Source organism: Pan paniscus, chromosome 9 (genome assembly GCF_029289425.2).
Source record: "Pan paniscus chromosome 9, NHGRI_mPanPan1-v2.0_pri, whole genome shotgun sequence".
In the NCBI taxonomy this organism is placed as follows: Eukaryota; Metazoa; Chordata; class Mammalia; order Primates; family Hominidae; genus Pan; species Pan paniscus.
This window is the reverse complement of record NC_073258.2, coordinates 109296656-109316723: the sequence shown is the minus strand read 5'-3', so window position 1 is coordinate 109316723 and position 20068 is coordinate 109296656. Positions and strand designations below refer to the sequence as shown.

Below are 20068 nucleotides of genomic sequence, written 5' to 3'. Positions count from 1 at the left end.
TGTATTTCAGTTTTTTTCCTCTTCCCATTTTCTACGTCAGGTGGCAAACCCAACCAAGGGTAGACCATTCATCATGAGGTCTCCATCAAGTGGACTGATTGTCATTTAGATCTGGTTGTTTTGCCTGTCAAATCAGTACCCTGGTAGGGTGGTAGACTCCTTTTCTTTCTCCCTCACTTGCTTGCTTGCTTGCTTTTTCTTTCTTTCCTTTTCTTTCTTTCTTTCCTTCTTTCCTTCCTTCTTTTCTTTTTCTTTCTCTCCTTCCTTCCTTTCTCTCTCTCTCTTTCTATTTTTTTCAAAATTTTTTTGAGATAAGTTCTCTCTATATTGTTCAGACTGGTCTCAAACTCCTGGGCTCAAGCAATCCTCCTGCCTCATCCTCCCAGACTACTAGGGTTACAGACACGAGCAGCCCGTTTTTTAACTTATATCAAAATTAATTTACTTCAAAAATTACTTAATCGCAGAGGTAAATGACTAACAATTACTAGACATGGGCCTGGGTGCAGTGGCTCATGCCTGTCATCCCAGCACTTTGGGAGGCCGAGACGAGTGGATCACCTAAGGTCAGGAGTTCAAGACCAGCCTGGCCAACATGGTGAAACGCCATCTCTACTAAAAATACAAAAATTAGCTGGGCATGGTGGCAGGTGCCTGTAACCCCAGCTATTCGGGAGGCTGAGGCAGGAGAATCGCTTGAACCTGGGAGGTAAATGTTGCAGTGAGCTGAGATCACGCCATTGCACTGCAGCCTGGGCAACAAGAGCAAAACTCTGTCTCAAAATAAGTAAATCAATAACTAAAACTAAAAATAAAAATTGCTAGACAAGAAAGCAAACAAAATAAGAACCTCACATTGTGTGAATTTAATGTTTCCACTCACGGGTGGGCTGGTAAGGATCCTTAGGAGATCATTGTCTGCACATCAGTCAGGGTCCAACTAGGAAAACAGAAAGTAATGCAGTAAATTGGTTCCACAGAGATAAAAAGCAGCAGAGAAACCAATCAGGGGACAGTGAGTAAAGGTGTGGAGTACTTTGCTGCTTTAAAACTGCTTGGCAGGATCAAAGGGTTCTTCTGCCCCTGGAGCTATTTAGTCAGGCAACTGTAAAGAATCACTTTTTACTTTTGGTTGTTTTGGTTTTGTTTCACTGCGCACTTGGTGTAGGTTATGCATAAACACAAATGCTGTCGTGCCCACAAGCTGGTTAGATCCTGGCCTTGTGAACTGGCTTCTTTGAACTCCACTGTAGTTGCTCACATTGGCTCAAACTGAGCAGTTATGTTCAATGCCTTTTTTTTTTTTGGAGACAGAGTCTCGCTCTGTCACCCAGGCTACAGTGCAGTGGTGCTATCTCGGCTAACTGCAAGCTCCGCCTCCCGGGTTCACGCCTTTTTTCCTGCCTCAGCCTCTCCGAGTAGCTGGGACTACAGGCGCCCGCCACCACGCCTGGCTAATTTTTTGTATTTTTAGTAGAAACAGGGTTTCACTGTGGTCTCAATCTCCTGACCTCATGATCCGCCCGCCTTGGCCTCCCAAAGTGCTGGGATTACAAGCGTGAGCCACCGCCCCAGCCTGTTCAATGACTATTTTAAACATTGCTGTCATGTATTTTATGTGTGGTTCCCTTCTTCAGATGTCAAAAAGGTGTCTGAAAATGACTTTTGGGATTGTACATATTTGAGGGGAGGTCTCAGTTGCTGGCTGAATTACTACATTTGCACTCGAGCTTGCCCTTGGGAGCTCCCCTTCAGCATTACCAGGGGCCAAGTGAGAGCTCTGTTTGCCCAAAGTCGTCCTCTAAGTGGTGGTATTAAGGGCTTCACGCCTCAGAGTAAAAAAAGCTCTTCACTCCTCAGAGTAGAAAAAGCAGGCGGAATTCTGACAATGGCCTTCTCCATGGGGAGTGCATCAAGGAGAGTCTGTCCACCTCTCTGCACTCTGGTCTGTTTCCCAGTGCCTCTTCCTACTTAAGGACATCAGTTTCTCCCCTATTCTCAGCAACACCCCTCCTCACTCCACCAAAATTCATTCTTAGTTGTGGGTTATGGTATAGCACTGGCTCCACAGTAGGTAACTGGAAAGGCCAATAAATTAGGTCATGTCTATCCACGGTTGTGTAATTGCTTTGCCTTTACCATCCAGGCAAGTCTTTAAAAGGTTTATGAGTAACACACTCCCTCCAGGGTAGCTGTCTCCACCTTCAAAGCCACACCAGGCCTCACCCTCAGACAGCTCTACCCAGCTCTTTGTATTCCCAGTTCCACCGAGCTGAGGCTCCAGCTTCTTCCTTAGACTTCCTTTCATTTCCCCCATGTGTCAGCTTATAACACCTTGTCCTGGGCCTTCCAGAGCCTTAAGGAGAGTTCACAGTCACAAAACAATACATAAATGTAAATCTTTTCTTAAAAACAACTTGCACGTGTCTAAAACCCACCTCACAAATATTGTAAATGCCACAATTTCCAAACAGTTCTCCAAAACAATGACAGTTTTATTATTAAAGTGATAATACTTTTTAGTGGCTCATGCCAGTAATCCCAACACTTTGGGAGGTCAAGGTAGGAGGATCACTTGAAGCCAGGAGTTCAAGACCAGCCCGAACAACGTAGCGAGACCCCCATCTCTGCAGAATAATTTAAAAATTAGCCGGACATGGTGGCACATGCCTGTAGTTCCAGCTGTTTGAGAGGCTGAGGTGGCAGAATCGCTCGAGCACAGGAGTTTGAAATTGCAGTGAGATGACCACGCCACTGCACTGCAGCCCGAGCAACAGAGTGAGATCTTATCTCTTAAAAATAAGCTAGGCGCAGTGGCTCACACCTGTAATCCCAGCACTTTAGGAGGCTGAGGCAGGAAAATCACTTAAGGTCAGGAGTTTGAGACCAGCCTGGCCAACATAATGAAACCCCATCTCTACTAAAAATACAAAACTTAGCTGGGCATGGTGGCATGTGCCTGTGATCCCAGCTACTCAGGAGGCTAAGGCAGGAGAATTGCTTGAACCCAGGAGGCGGAGGTTGCAGTGAGCCAAGATTGTACCACTGCACTCCAGCCTGGGAGACAGAATGAGAATCCATCTCAAAAAAATAAAAAATAATTTTTTTTTATTTTTTTAAATAATAGAAAAATAATAAAAATTAAAAATGCTATTCTGTTCTCAGCTTACCTGAACTTCATCTCTGAGGTGCTGCAGACACTCACAGGTGGCAGTCTCCTAAAGCTGGAAGATTCCATACCTCCAGGGGCCTGGGCCATTTCAGGAGGCAGGCCAGGCCCTGGTTACTCTCTTGGCTCAGATCTGCTTTCCTTTCTGGAAGGTAGACAGTCATTTGGAGTTTTTGATTGCAGGTCAACCATCAACATTAAGCATTGGGAGTAGCACTGCAATTTTACCTTTTTCTTGGAGCTGCCGGGTATGATAAGCTCCTCCATTTGCAGCATTGAGGCAGTTGTCTTTGGAAACTGTCACTGTCCCAAGACCCTCCTACCAGTGCCTCACAGCATCAGGAGTCAGAGGTCTAGGCACCTCCGTGTTCCTCTGTAAAGTGAGAGCCCCATAGATTTTTTTTTTCCATATCATGATTCAATAACATTTCTGTTCAACAGCACTCACTTATTTAGCAGACATATTTGAGATCCTACTGTGAACCTGGTACCGGAGATATACAAATGTTCTTTGTAAGCTTTCAATGCCGTGAAGGAGGTGGGTTTAAAAACAGTACATTCAGGCCAGGAGCAGTGGCTCACGCCTATAATCCCAGCATTTTTGGAGGCTGAAGAGGGCGGATCACGAGGTGAGGAGTTCGAGACCAGCCTGGCCAACATGGTGAAACCCCTGTCTCTACTCAAAATACAAAAATTAGCCAGGCATGGTGGCGTGTGCCTGCAATCTCAGCTACTCGGGAGGCTGAAGCAGAAGAATCGCTTGAACCCAGGAGGCGGAGGTTGCAGTGAGCTGAGATCACACCATTGCACTCCAGCTTGCGTGACAGAGAGAGGCTCTGTCTCCAAAAAATAAGAAAATAATAATAAATAAATAGAAATAGTACATTCACTATAACGTGACGAATGATAAGATAGTCACACAGAGGGCCGCAGAGGTAATTTAACTTCATGGGAAGTCTCAAAGAAGACTTGCTGGAGGTGGTGGTGCCTGAACTGAGTCTTGAAGGAGGTAACAGGTGAATAAAGGTGAAGTGAACAGCAAGTGGAGTGAACAACATTAGGCAAGCCATAAAGATGTGAAAGACTACAGGGAGATGCAGACACCATCGTAGTGAATGTCACCAGAGTGCAACGTGAGAGGAAGCCACAAGCAAAAGAGTGAGCTGGGGTGGCAGGGTGGGACGTGGACCTGTGTGCCGAGCCGAGGCCCCTGAGCTTGACAAAACTGGAGGGGAGGAGGAGCCACTGAAATGTTTAGAGTCACTGAATGACCAGGTCAAATTAGGTGGATGGCTATGGGTGGTGAGTGAAGCCTGGATTAGGGAAGAATTGTGTTTAGGGGCCTCGATTAGGGACGAAGAGAAGGCAAGTGATTTAATAAATATTTGGAAAGTCGAATTAGCAGGGCTTGGTGGCTGACTGGCTGCAGGAGGAAGGAGAAAGGAGAGTTCATATGAACTCAGGTTTCTGGCTTTGATGAGTTTATGGCATTTGACCTACTGCTGAAACGAGTGGGTCCAAGTGGACTCTATACTTTGTGATTCCAGGGTAAGGTAATATATCTGAATACTAAAGGACATCAATTCTTCCATCAACTTTGAAATATTTAAAGGCAGATCTCTTGTTGTACATTATTTCTCAGCGATTGAGGTCAAATTTTAGGCCTGTGACCAAGACTGGGGGTTGGGGGGAGGTGTGGACAGATTTCAAAGCAGAATTCTGGCCAAGAGAACTTGGAACTTGTTCCTCGGCTCCAGATGGCCTGGTGAAGGACTTCTGGGAGAGAAGCTGAGAGCAGCCACCTGACAGTAGAGGGGGGAACCGATTGGTTCTCAGGAACCACCACGCCGGCCAGCCATGGTGAGCAGCCTGCCAGGCAGCAGGTGCCCAGTGAGCCAGAGGAACCCGCGTGCCTGGTCATTTCCTCCCCTGCAGCTTTGGACTTCAGTCAGGAGCTTTATCTCTCCTATTCTAAGCAAAAATAATTAAGGCCAACTGATTATTGAGACACCCTCCCCCCCTCCCAAAAAAAGTAAGACACTTTATTTCAGTAACTGCTTCTCCTCCCTGAAGCAGTAACAAGCTGGCTTTCACCGGCACCCTCCCCTTTGGTACGGGGTCAGCAGAAGGGTGTTTTGTCTTCAGCGAGTCGGAAACCCCCTGTCTTCAGTGTATTCTGCCCACCAGGATAGGGCACTGTGGATTTTGGTTTTGAAGCTTGTCCAGAGTCACTCAAGAGAGACAAAGCGGCCATTCTACTGTGTGCTACCCAACACCCACCAGGTAAGCTGCTGTGTGCCAGGATGAAGCCCCTGGAAGACTGCTTGGCTTTGGTATTCCAGAATTTGCTTAAATATGTTGAACACACACCCCTGAGTTTAAAACAGCGAGGCTGAGAATAAGATCTTCAGCAGGCACAAGGGTAAAGGAAAGAGATACCTGTTTCCAGTATATCATGATGTTAGTTTGCTTAACTAAGTCCCATTTAACATTTAGGGGATCAAGATTTGGAATGTTTTCATTTTTATTGAAGAAATACTTGACAAATATTTTGAAGGCCTAATGTTTGTATGGGCTATGAAATCTGCTATGGTAAATGCAAAGTATGGGACCCAAGAAATGTATAATCTGTTTGGGAGGACAGGACATGAGAATTCAAACAAGAATATAAGGCTGCACATGACTAAGTACTTAAGGGGTGGCATGGACAGCAGTGAGGTAGGATTTTGGAGAAGAGAAAGATGGATTGGAGCTAAAATTATTAGGCAAAACTTCATAGAGGCTGGCATTGAAGTGGCAGGTGGATAAGTGGGAGGTAGGTAAAGGAGAATGACTCCCGATTATGGCTTAATGCTTCCATTAAACCAAATCTACATAACACATTTATTGTGCTATAATCAGGAGTTGGAATACGTAAATCTTCAATTCAGAAAGACTGTTCATATCAAGATTGGAAACTAAAGTCCTGAAGAAGGCTGGTGTTTGTTTATTGTGGGTAACCTCTGGCTTGTCAGATTTCATCCCACTTGACTTCCTTGTCTTCCCCTCCTTAGCAGTCTGTTCACCATCAGTAACTTCTACTAAATGTTCACTAATTTTTAACAACCTTGCACATAGAGAGTGAGATTTAAGTTAACTGTTTTTGTTTTAGAATTCTGTAAATGTTAAATAGAAGAGAGGCATGAAATCATTTCTGATAAAAATAGAAGTTAAATCTGTGTTAAAGGGTTTTGTGGCCCCTTTCTCCCTAGCTCTGGCTCTCAGCTGAATAGGTTGCGTCAGGGAGTGACAACGCAGTGGTGTATTGGTGCTATCTGTGTTGAGTGACCGGCAAAAGACCACAAAAGGAAATCTTTAGATTCCCCTCCAAGTCTTGTTCTTTACATGAGAGCATAGGAAGCCTCCAGAAGACTTGCATGATCCTAGTATTGAATCCTCTTCTATGCATCTATCAAGGAAAATGACAGAATTTCGGAGGGGCTGGGATTATTTATTTATTTATTTATTTTAGAGATAGGGTTTTGCCATGTTGCCCAGGCCATTCTTGAACTCCTGGACTCAGGCAATCCTCCCACCTCGGCCTACCAAAGTGCTAGAATTATAGGCATGAGCCACCATGCTCGGCCTGGAATTCTTATTTATAACCCAGTGACACGAGACTGTAATAAAACTATTAATAGATAATAATCAACCTCATCATTTGGTCAGTTTCTCTTGATGCAAGGCCAGCAAATAAAAACTTTGTAACCAATTAAAACAAACAAAACAAAAACAAAGCTTCCTTCACTCAGAAGGAAAGTCTGCCGATGAAAGCCTTCACCCATTTATTCCCCCCCCCACCCCCCTCCATGCACACCTTACCTACTTTCCATATTATCCACTCATACACTGGGGAATGAGTATCACTCATGATGAACAATAATGGATTCAGACCCAGCCTTAGTGGAGTTTATTCCCCAGCAAGTCTATTTCCGATTGTCTTTTAAGGCCTGTCTTCATGAATTCTTTCCTAGCCTTTAGCTAGAATTAATCTTACCCTTTTTCATAATGCTAAAGCAAGAATCTTGATTTTCTATTAATATTATATTATCAACCATGTCCTGTGTTATATCACAGCTACTTTGTACATATCTTTTTCCACCAATAGATCCTGAATTTCCTAGTGTCTTCATATCATCCTTACACATTTATGTGCTCATTATGGTTGAAATGGATTTTTTTTCCTCACTTGAAAAGGCGTTTTTCAACCCTTTAGCTAAGTGCCAGTACAAGTTAGATCGTGTGACAAAGAATATGTAGAAAGGGCATTGTAAACAAAAGAGAAACTTGGAAAATTGCCTAGAGAGCATGGCAAAGTGCTTGGAATGGTTGGCACCCTGGGTTTAAATGACGGAGTCATGGGAAACAAGTCCAGATAGGTAAGCATGGGGCTGGTGATAAAGAACTGAGCTTTACAGATGAGGAAGATGAGACACATAGATGTTATTTGATCAGCCAAAATAATAAAGGAATTAGAACCCCTCACCTGATTATCCACACCATCCAGGCCCAGCACCCTCACATAAGCTCGGACAGTGATTTTATGCTACCATGCCAGCCCAGGGCAATTGGCTGGGAAAAGATGAAGAGAGTGACAGAGAGTGTCTGTGACACTAATGTCTGTGTGGTTCGGCCACATTATTCCTCTCTTTGTAGTGATCATGCAACTTGAAGAAAAGCAAGAGCAATAGGAAGCAAACAACCAAGAAGCTTAGGTGTATTGAAGACAACATTCTGCACTGATCTGTGGCATTCTGTGGCATGCTGTAGTGGCCAATCTGAGTCCCCAGTTAGTGTGAAATAGACTGGCCTGTGAATTACACTGTGAAGCAAATGCCAAGAGTTGCCAATTTTGCCATTTGCTTGGCTCTTTACCTTGAATTTCATAGAACCAATATTTTAAATGGTACCTGGGCTAAAATAATCAGCAAAGGTGTTGAGCAGATAAGTTATCAAAAACTACAGGCCAGGCATGGTGGCTCATACTTGTAATCCCGGCACTTTGGGAGGTGGAGGCAGGCGGATCACCTGAGGTCAGGAGTTTGACACCAGCCTGGCCAACATGGTGAAACCCCATCTCTACTAAAAATACAAAAATTAGCCAGGCATGGTGGTGGGTGCCTGTGATCCCAGCTACTCGGGAGGCCGAGGCAGGAGAATAGCTTCAACCCGGGAGGCGGAGGTTGCAGTGAGCCGAGATCTCACCACTGCACTCCAGCCTGGGTGAGACAGAGTGAGACTCCATCTAAAAAAAAAAAAAAAAAAAAAGCTACACATATCCAATAAACATAATAAATAATGTTCAACCTCTCTAGTAATCAAAGAAATACAAAGAAAGGAAAAAAAAGAAAACTTTTTTTGGCTTATCAGATTAGCAAAGATCAAAAAGAATAGACATAACTAACATTGGCAAGCACATGGGGAAATGGACCGTCATACAAGGGAAAATTTGATACAACCTTTTTCCAGGGTAATTTGGTGTGATATAGTTCATAAGTCATTAAAACATGTTCATCCTTTGGCCTGGCAATTCCACATCAAGGAAATTGATTCTAAGGAATTAATCAGAGATGGGCACAATGCTAGTTTTGAACTGGGTTTATTTCAACTTTATGACTCTAAAAAATTAGAAATAACTCCAATGAGAGGGGAGTAGGATCATATGTTACAGTACAGAGATGCAGTGGTGGAATACTGACATAGCATAGCATTCTTAATGTAATGCTAAGTGGGAAACATAGACTACACAACAGCATGCATAGGGTAAGAGCATTTTTTGAAAATGCAGGCATACATAACTGACATGTGGAGCAAGTAGGAATCATGGAATATAACAAGAAAACATCCTTAGGTTTGTCTCTTACTATCCCTTTATTTCTTTTTCATTTTTTTAGACCGTCTTGTTCTGTCACCCAGGCTGGAGTGTAGTGGTGCGATCTCAGCTCACTGCAACCTCTGCCTCCTGGGTTCAAGCGATTCTCCTGCCTCAGCCTCCTGAATAACTGGGGTTACAGATGCCCACCACCATGCCCAGCTAATTTTTTTTTTTTTTTTGTATTTTTAGTAGAGACAGGGTTTCACCATGTTGGCCAGGCTGACCTCGAACTCCTGACCTCAAGTGATCCGTCGGCCTCAGCCTCCCAAAGTTCTAGGATTACAGGCATGAGCCACCGTGTGCAGCCGTCTCCTACTATCCCTTTAAATGCCACTGGATACAAACAAAGGCAGTCCCTTGACTTTTCTGGTCACTTTAAGACACAAACACAGTCTCAATTCAGTGATAATTAGAACATATGGTCCTAGATTAATCCCAGCTTTATTCAGAGGAGCAGCCCCTCACACAGCCACCGCTTGCTGCAGAGCAACGCCTAGGACAGTGAAGAGGATTTGATCCTTTTCCCTTTCCCCATCAACCTCTGCCTCTCCACCCCTTCAATGGTGGTTTTTTACTGTTCCAGGGTTGAACCAGACGGTGGCTGGGAGGCAGGTTTAAGTTTGGATGGAAGGCACATGCAGAAAAGCTGTTGCTTGACTAGAATGGTTGTGAGGTGGCATCACTCTCTCTGGGTAGGGCAGATGTTTAAATCTGCCTCTTCTCTTGTGTGCTCGTCTGGGGTTTGCTGACATGGCCCGTGGCCCGGCACTGTTCCCCAGCAGCTCTTTCCATGCAGATAATGTGCTCTCCCCTGCTCTGTGCTAGGAATCCAGGGGTTCACCCACAACCTCTTTCTACTCAGGTTTCTTCACCCCTGGAGCTGACTCTAGCAGGCATGAACTAAGAGAACCCCATGCCTCCTCAGCCTCTCCTGGGGCCCACATCTTCTCCATGGGACACAGTCATACTGTGGTTGCCTGAGAAACCCTGGAAATGAGGACTGATTGACAGCTGAGCTATGCACTTCATTCTGCAGTCAAAGCAACTGGCAGGCCCCAGTTTCTCCAGCTCAGACTTCTCAGGCAGGAGGCAGATACCAGTCTACCTTTCCTCCAAACCACAAGGGACAAAATTAAGCTCTTCCAGTCGTACCAGTTAAGCTCCCTGGCTCTAGAGAAAGCCTCCTCACAGATCCTCCCTCTGTCTTCACTCTTCCAAGTCAATACATGTAAGGGGACTTAAGACCCTAACTAGAGAGACTTGGCTTTTGTTTGTTTTTAAAAATCCCACAAAGCAAGTTCTCCTGATTGGTCTTCTCACAACTCCCTTAGATGTCTTGAATCTCTTGCTTTCATGCTTTAGCTAAAACTGAGACAGAGTCCTAGTCCTGTTACTACTGCTTTAAAACACATGAATGAACATATGTACACACACAGCAGTATCTCTGACAGTGGGAGTTATGAGTGATTTCTTTTATTCAAGTTTTTGTTTGTTTGTTCGTTTTAAATGGAGACAGGATCTCACCATGTTGCCCAGGCTGGCCTTGAACTCCTGGGCTCACTTGATCCTCCTGCCTCGGCCTCCCAAAGTGTTGGGATTACAGGTGTGAGCCACCATGCCCGGCCCCTTCAAGTTTTTTCTTTAATTTCCAAGTCTTTTGCATTGAATGTAATTTTACTTTCTTTCTTTCTTTTTTTGAAACAGCATCTTGCTCTGCTGCCAAGTCTGGAGTGCAGTGGTGCGATCTCAGCTCACTGCAACCTCTCCCTCCCAGATTCAAGCAATTCTTCCACCTCAGCCTCTCTAGTAGCTGGGACTACAGGTATGCACCAGCATACCCAGCTAATTTTTGTTTTTTTTGTTTTTTTTTTAGTAGAGAACGGGTTTCTCCATGTTGGCTAGGCTGGTCTCAAACTCCTGACCTCAAGTGATCCACCACCTCGACCTCCCAAAGTGCTGCGATTATAGGCGTGAGCCACCCAGTCTGGCCTGATGTAATTTTACTTTCACAATTACAAAAAAAAAAAAAAAAAAATCAACACAGAAAAAATTGTATAATGGCAAAGCAAAGTCAGTTTTATTGACATTTGAAATTTCCTGTCCCAATCAATGCTGGAGAATTCCTCTGTGAACAAATTCCTACATGCTGCTTATGGCTGGATGTTTTCATTATGTTCTTTCAGGTGACAAGGAACATAGAGCAGTTTCCTCAAGGGATGGCTGGCACTTTATTGTCAGGATCTAATGGAGAAGTAAGGAAACACAGGAAACGGCCCCAGCCTTGCACGGCCAGTCCTCAGGAACCGGAATGTTGATCAGAATACTGCAGCATTCTGGTGCCAATCAATCAACCAGGCTAGTAACCACAGGCTTGTGGTCCAGCTTCTCTGTTCTGCTTCTCCCTACTCACTTCCATTGCCAGGGCTGATTTTCTTCTTGCAAGTTTCCTCTCTGCCCCATAGCTTCCTCCTGTTCAAGACTCTAGTGCCTGATGGCTTCTCTTCATGGTACTACTCAATACCTTCTCACTATGTGTCTCTCAGCCATGTCACTTTAGTTTGTCTTACTTGTCATTATGATTTTAAGACATGCCAAGAGGAAAGACGTTATTAAGTTGTTAATCACTCTCCAAAACAGAACAAATAGAATTCGCTGGGCAGCATTCTTGCTCATGTTTAGCTTTTGGGTGATTAGGGCAGGAATGCAAAAAATGTTGGATCCCATGAAGCAAAGCACAGGAACTACCCATGACCACTTTACTATGAGTAGGACAGACTCCCAACACTTCATGGGATAACTGTTTGCTAGAAAAGTGGTCCGCATCTTTCAGACAGATCTACCACCATGCTTAATTCATTACTTCTGTGGCTTGATAGAGTGCTATTTTTGGGTGTTGGCAAAGAGAATAGAGATGCCAGAATGATTTAAAACAAAACAAAACAAAACAAGATGGAGGGAATCAGATATCCAGATTTCTTTTTCTATGCCAATAATGTCAAAGGGATTCAAAGCTAAATAGTTGATGTCTTTTAAAATCTAAGATCATTATTAATAAATAATAGGCTACAACCATAAACATATACCAAATAAACAGTTCTTTCCTTCTATAAAGCACACCTGGCACTACTGCTTCTTTGCATTGACATGTCTTTTCATTTTTGGGAAATAGGCTGATTGTTTACAGACTGAGTTCAATTATTTTGTACCTATCCTTGATGCACTGAGACACATTTATTTAAAGTGCATAATATCCTGCAATGTTAGTTATATTATCATTTATATCATGTAACAAAGCTTCTTTTAGGCCTTTTCTCCAAAAACTCATTGAGATTTCATGATAAATTATTTAATACATGATAGGGAATGATCACAAACTTTATTATTGAGATTGAGAAAGAGGAATTTAGATACTAGAATCTGAAAGTTAAAATGATAGTGAATAATAAGAACATATAACAATGACATTACCAGAAAAATATCTTTTACACAAAATCAAACTTCCATAAATAAGTTACATAATTTGGAGTAGACACTTGCGTTTGTACTGCTGGCAGTATTTCATTTTACCCCCAAGTACAGATTTTGTTCTATAATTATTCCAGGAGTGGTTCTCAGGAGTATGTTTTGGTAAATAAATGTGACTACATCTGCAGACAAAACTTAACAAGGTCTTCTGGATGAGATAATACCATATGAAAACAATATGTGTGTTTTGAATCACCGAGGCAGAATAATCATTCCAATGATAACCTTTAGTGCAAGGATTCAAGAGGAATGCTCAAAGTTAAAGCCCTTTGGCTGTGATTCTGCAATAATTTCTGATGAGGTGGAGTGGTTTGTCAGGTCAGCTGGTTTATCAGTAGATGGATAAAAAGGGTTTCAGTGCCACACTCATCTTTGTAAGGCGGGTTTGTTTGCCAGAGGGGAATTGGAAAAGGCAGCAATCATGTGGAAAAGGGTTATTTCAAAAGTTAACTCTTTGAAAATAAGTAAACTGTAATCCAAACCAATGAGCTTTAACTGATGTCAACAACAAGCTTCCTTTGACCCAGTGAGTGAATCCTGAAGCAGATGTGGTTTGAGAGTCATGGACTCTCTGAACCTCCACTATCCCTGATGGGAACCAAGAGCAGTAGATTCATGGTGCTGACATTTAGAAAACCTTCAGGCATTTCCTCAGCTTTCTGCATCCTAACACAAAGATTGAATAGCTATTTGAGATCTATCGTTCTTTCGTCTGGCTTGCATATTTGACCAGTGTGTGTGGGTAGGGTGGGAAGGAGGATGGTGAGAGTCTCATATTGCAACATTAAATTCCTTAAAGTTAAAGCAAAGTCCAGAATGTTGGATTTGAGTTGGTTTCCCAACACCCTTAAAACTGCATGATACAAAGGGTGAATTAAGTTGAATGCAATAATAGTGGATTTTAATTACAGTATGAGAAGTGAAAGTAATGTCATCTTGTCACCTTTTTGCTTAGACACAGAAGGAATCTATAGGAGCATCACTTTCCTTTAACTTTATGAAATAGCGTAGGCTGCTCTTTCTGTCTTCTTTTCCTTACAAGACAGATTCCAAGAATAAGAATTAAATTGCCTGAATATGAGGGGAAAAAAAAGATGTTCTGCATTCTTATTAATGAAAATGAAGGGAGATGCATATTCATGTATACCATTCTATCTTGTTACCTAACTCTACATAACTAGCAGTGCAGAGGATGTGGTCAGAATTAAGGATGTAGTTGTCTTTGGAAAGAAGCCATGAACAATATAATGAACAAATTCAAGACGTTGAGATCATACACTCTGTCTATGGATGAAAACCTTCATGGTTCTAACCTGCCTTGCAGCTGTGCTAGTATACCAGACTTGCAAGAGGCATTTATGTCCCCATTCTGCAGCTCCGAGCAGCTTTCTTGCACTTTTAGAATCCTGACACTCAACTTGCCATTAACCCTTGTCCTACAAGTTTCAGTGGAAGATGTCTGAGCATCTGTATAAAGGGGAATAAGAGGGACGCAAAAGCTAAAATCTAGTTTTTCATTCTCTCATATTCATTTTTTCGGTTATTCAACAAATATTTCTTCCCTGCTTGCTGTGTGTTCAGGAAATCGACACTTGACTTGGGGAGCTGATAATCCAGTGATGAGACAACCAGCATGCAAAAAAAGTACAGAGACTCAAGAGAGGAGGTTTATTCTAGACATGGGTTGAATAAATCAGGCTCCTGGAAATAATCTGGAAACAACTGTTCTTACTCAACGATTATCATCATGCTGGTGGGGTGAGGGGGGTCTGAGCTAGGTACAAGCTTAATTCTTTCACTCACCACTTTACAACCTCTGGCAAGTGTTTTCACCTTTCGTGATTTCAGCTCCTTTTACTGTAAAATGAGTACAATACCTACTTCACTGGATTCCTGTAGTGATTAAATGAAATAATCTAGGTGGAAGCGCCCAGCATCATAGCTGTCACATGAAGTGTGTTTACCAGTGTAAATTTTCCGCCTCCGGAAACAATATATGTTTACAGTGTGCAGGTTCCCATCACCTTCAGCAGCAGCATGAAGGTACTAGAAATGATACCAAATATTGCCTTCATTTTCTATAAAGTTATTGTCAGTTGGAATCTGGAATCATGTGTCCTTTTCTGTTCGTTTCATTTTAATCGTGTAATGGATCCAGACAGGAGCAACAGAAAGTTCAAAGAAAGTGAAAGAAAGGACAGCAGACACAAGAGGACAATATACCAGACTGGGACTTCCCAGGCTGAAATACAGAGGCCCAAGGGAGACAGAGTTAGAAACCATGAGATCTGAGCTAAACATGGACTTGTTGACCACATTCTTAAATAGTGGGGCATACCCTTTGCAACCTTAGCAAAAGTGTACTTAGAATCACAAAAAGTGGGAAGTCTGATGCGATGGCATGTGCCTGTAGTCCCAGCTACTTGGGAGGCAAAGGCAGGAGGATAGCTTGAGCTTGGAGGTTCAAGGCTAGCCAGGGCAACATAGTGAGACCCTGTCTGTAATAAAATAAAATAAAGTTTAAAAAGTGGGAGCTGGGCGCAGTGGCTGACACCTGTAATCCAAGCACTCTGAGAGTCTGAGGCAAGGGGATCACTTGAGGTCAGGAGTTCAAGACCAGCCTGGACAACATGGTGAAACCCCATCTCTATTAAAAATACAAAAATTAGCTGGATATGGTGGTGGGCACCTGTATTCCCAGCTACTCAGAAGGCCGAAGCAGGAGAATTGCTTGAGCCTGGGAGGCAGAGGTTGCAGTGAGCTGAGATTATGCCACTGCACCCCAGCCTGGGTGACAGAGTGAGACTCCATCTCAAAAAAAATAAAAAATAAAAAGTGGGAAAGCATCCTTGATAGCCTCTAGTTCAACCCCCTAATTTTGTGGGTGAAGAAATGCAGGTCCAGAGAAAAGAGAATTTCCCAAACTCATATTCATTAACTTGTTCACCAAGAGCTAACTGAGTCCATACCCTAAGTCAGACATCTTTCCAGAAAACAACACAGGCAACGTCCTCATGCTTGTAGTTTATGTTTTAATGGGCTACAAGAGATATAATCAATAAGAAAGTAAATAAGTGAAGAGGATAATTTCAAAAGAAGATTAACAGGATTAAGAAAAGTAAACGAGGGCCAGGCGCAGTGGCTCGTGCCTGTAATCCCAGCACTTCGGGAGGCTGAGGAGAACGAATCACTTGAGGTCAGGAGTTCAAGACCAGCCTGGCCAACATGCCAAAACCCCGTCTCCACTAAAATTACAAAATAATTAGCCAGATGTGGTGGCAGGCGCCTGGAATCCCAGCTATGCTAGGGAGGCTGAGACACGAGAATTCCCTGAACCCAGGAGGCGGAGGTTGCAATCAGCCGAGATCATGGTTTACTTTTCTTTTCTTAATCTTGTTAATCTTCTTTTGAAATTTCTTCACTTATTTACTTTCTTATTGATTATATCTCTTGTACCCCATTAAAATATAATCTACAAACATGAGGACATTGTCTGTCTTGTTTTCTGGAAACACTCCAGCCTGGGTGACAGAACAAGACTCCATCTCAAAACAAGCAAACAAACAAACAAAAAAAGAAAAGTAAACCAAGTAACTTGATAGAAAGCAACTGAATATGGGAGAAGGAGTAATCTATTTTGGAGGGCCGGAGGGCCTCTCTAAAGATGTGACATTTTAGCTAAGGCCTAAATGGCACAAAGGCATAGCCATGTGACAAAATAGGGAAGAGCATTTCAGATGGAGGGAACAAGTCTGAAGCCCAGTGGGAGCCAGCTTGGCCTGTTAAGAGGGAAAAAAGAAGCCAAATGCTGAGTGGAGAGGAAAGAGGAGTGATTAAAAGTGGTAGAAAAGGCAGAAGGTCAGACACTATGCAGCCTTGAAGACCACAGAGTTTAACATTGTATTCTAAGCATGACGAGAAGCTGCTGGAGGGATTTAAGCAGGGGATGGCATGATATATCTTACATTTACAAAAAATCACGTTCAATAAAATTGATGGGGCCCAGGCCTGATGACTCAGCCTGTAACCCCAGCACTTTGGGAGGCCAAGGCAGGCAGATCACTTGAGGCCAGGAGTTCGAGACCAGCCTGGCCGACATGGCAAAACCCCATCTCTACTAAAAATACAAAATTAGCTGGGCGTGGTTGTGCATGCCTACTGTAATCCCAGCTACTCGGGAGGCTGAGGCAGGAGAATCGCTTGAACCTAGGAGGCAGAGGTTGCGGTGAGCCAAGATTGTGCCACTGCACTCCAGTCTAGGTGACAGAGCAAGACTCCATCTCAAAACAAACAAAAACAAAACAAAAGAAAACAAAAAATAAAATTGATGGGATGCCACTGTTTTGTACTGACCTTCTCCTGTAGTAGGTCCCAATAGATCACACCAAAATGGAAACACTCTTAAGTGCCACATGATCAAACTGAAACTTAAAAGACAAAAACAGGCAAATCCCCAAACAGTCCAGCTTTTCCAAAAAAAAAAGACAGCAGATTCACAACTAATCGCAAAGGGCCCAGCCAACACCCGCGTGATAAGGAAGGTTCCCCTGCTTTAACCCTTACAAGGAAAGTATCCTGAGGTAGCCTGATGTTAATCAGTCCACTTTTTTGTATTATGCTGCTTTATTGTTCCTGCTCAAGCTATCTTGTAAAAACCCATTGTTCTGCCAGGCAAGATGCTACTCAATTCATGAATCACTAATAAATGCCAATTAGATCTTTAAAACTCATTTTGTTGGAATTTTGTTCTTTGGCCATCGCTCTTGCTCCTGTATGGAGCCTGGATGGAAGGGGAGCCAGAGTGAAGCAGGGAGACAGATAGGGGCTTGTATACGTCCGTTCTCACGCTGCTATGAAAGCATACCTGAGACTGGGTAATTTATAAAGGAAAGCGATTTGATTGACTCACAGTTACGCATGGCTGGGGAGGCCTCAGGAAACTTACAAATATAATGGGAAGGGAAAGCAAACACATCCTTTTTCACATGGCGGCAGGAGAGAGAAGTGCCGAGTGAAGTGAGGTAAACCCCTTATAAAACCATAAGATCTCCTGAGAACTCATTCACTATCATGAGAACAGCATAGGGAAACCGCCCCCATGATCTTATCACCTCCCACGAGGTCCCATCCCCAACACGTGGGGATTACAATTCAGAATACAATTCAAGATGAGATTTTGGGTGGGGACACAACCAAACCATGTCAGGGCTCCTGCAGACATCCAGGTGAAAGATGGTGGTGACTTGGGCCAGGGAGGTGGCTATGGAGATACTTGCTAGACTGCAATCTCCAGAAAGGTGAGAATCTTTGTCTCTTTTGTACACTAATGTATTCCAAGCTGCTAGAACAGTGTATGATATATAGTAAATGCTCAATAAATGTTAGTTGAATCAATAAATGGTTATTTTCTGAAATTAGACTAGAATCCAGGTTTAAGATAAATAAAAGTATAAGCTATTCATGTATGCTGGAATAGTATGCCTTATTCAGATTTGGAATAGTATGTGTTTTTAGACATTTTAATAAAGTACATGCAATATTCTTGCAATTATGTGGCCTAAACCATGGCATCAGCCAGTGCATTCAGTGCATTGTGAGAGCTAGCCGGGTGATGACAGGGGGAGCCTTGCCCAGTGCACTCCTCTTGTCTTGAGCTTGCCATCTAAGCTGTGTTTGTGAACATCTGCCCTGCAGTTTGTTTTCTCATGATCATGCTGTGATTTAAGTACAACATAGAAATCTGGGAGTGGATCTGTTGGGCGTTTGCCAAATAGCTGATGCTTTTGAGTTTCTTAAGGAAATCTGAGGATGATTCCCTCTCTTTTTTGGAGGCCGGGGGGAGACAGGGTCTCACTCTGTCACCCAAGGCTGGAGTGCAGTGGCACGATCTTGGCTCACTGCAACCTCTGCCTGTTAGCTTCAAGTGATTCTCCTGCCTCAGCCAGCCAAGTACCTGGGACTACAGGAGCGCGCCACCACGCCCGGCTAATTTTTTTGTATCTTTAGTAGATAGGGGGTTTCACCATGTTGGCCAAGCTGGTCTCAAACTCCTGACATCAAGTGATTCACCTACCTTGGCCTCCCTAAGTGCTGGGATTACAGGCCCGAGCCACTGTGCCTGGCCATGATTCTCTTTACTACCATAGATCTCTTTTGTGTTGGGAGTGGTTATACATAATTCCCACCCCCCAACCCCATTATCCCTCCACCACCTTTACCACCCATCCTGCACATTTCACAGGTCACAATGACAGTGTTTCATTTGTTCCAGGAACATGCATTACATGCATTAACTCCAGTAGTCCTCACAAAAGCTCCAGGAGATATTATTACTCTTATCCCCACTTTACAAATGTGCAAACTAAGGCACAGAGAGGTTAAAATCACACCCAGTTAATAAAGTTCAGGGCGGCTGGGCATGGTGGCTCACATCTGTAATCCCAGCACTTTGGGAGGCTGAGGCAGGAGGATCACTTGAGGCCAGGAGTTCAAGACCAGCCTGGCCAACATGGCGAAACACCATCTCTACAAAAATTAGCCAGGCGTGGTGGCACATGCCTGTAATCAATCCCAGCTACTCAGGAGGCTGAGGCAGGAGAATCACTTGAACCCAGGAGGCAGAGGTTGCAGTGAGCTGAGATCACACCACTGCACTCCAGCCTGTGCAACAGAGCAAGAACCTGTCACCAAAAAAAAAAAAAAAAAAAAAAAAAAGGTCAGGGGCCACATTCATCCCAGGAAGTCTGATTTCAATTTAGCCTCTCAGTATTTTAATTTCTTCATTGGTAAAATAGGGATAATATTATCTACCTTCATAAGGGTTCTTGTGAAGATTAAATTAGTTAATACGTGTAACGTGCCTGGCCCAGGGCAAGCACTCTGTAACTGTTAGCTATGATTAGCTTTCCAGTATTATTCCTATGGAAAAATTACTTTTTACACACATGATTTTAATTTGTGTACAGGATCACATCTTGCACTTATGTCAAATAGCAACTGAACTGCTTCACAATGATGGCAGAATAAGTTGGTAGAACTCATTTATTATCCCCTAGATTGAGCAAATATATGTTGATCGACCATGAGTCTGGGACCGTGCTAGGCCGTGGGGATACCAAAACAAATGAGACACAGCACCTGTCCTCAAGGAGCTGACAGCCTGGTGACACAACCAAATAGGCACATGACAAGTTATTCAGTGTAATTTGGTAAATACAGAAGTTACAGTGGGTGATTTCCAAGCTGGCTCAGGTAAAAGGTATACATTCAAAAAGGGATCATGTAAACCTATGAAAACAGAAGAGCTCTGATGAGCTACAAGAGGGACTGACACTTAAACCCTAAGTCTGACCTCAGGGTGGACAGCAAGTCTTTTCTACAGCACCTTCTTGAGAGTGACTATTGGTAAAGGGTGACTATTGGTGAGAGACCAAGGGCACTGTGATCTGAACCAGATGGGA

At 43.3% G+C, this 20068-nt stretch overlaps 1 protein-coding gene across 2 annotated transcripts in view; it reads left to right on the top strand.

The window, feature by feature from the left end:
• The window catches only part of EXPH5 (exophilin 5), an 88325-nt gene that overhangs the window by 20376 nt on the left and 47881 nt on the right, over positions 1-20068 (top strand). The window contains exon 1 of one of the 2 annotated variants that reach the window (XM_008953728.5): positions 5249-5452. The exons of the other annotated variant lie outside the window; for it this stretch is intronic. The gene's annotated coding sequence lies outside the window, so the exon portion shown is untranslated. Of the gene's footprint in view, positions 1-5248; positions 5453-20068 lie in introns of those variants that run through there. 2 annotated transcript variants of the gene reach the window in all.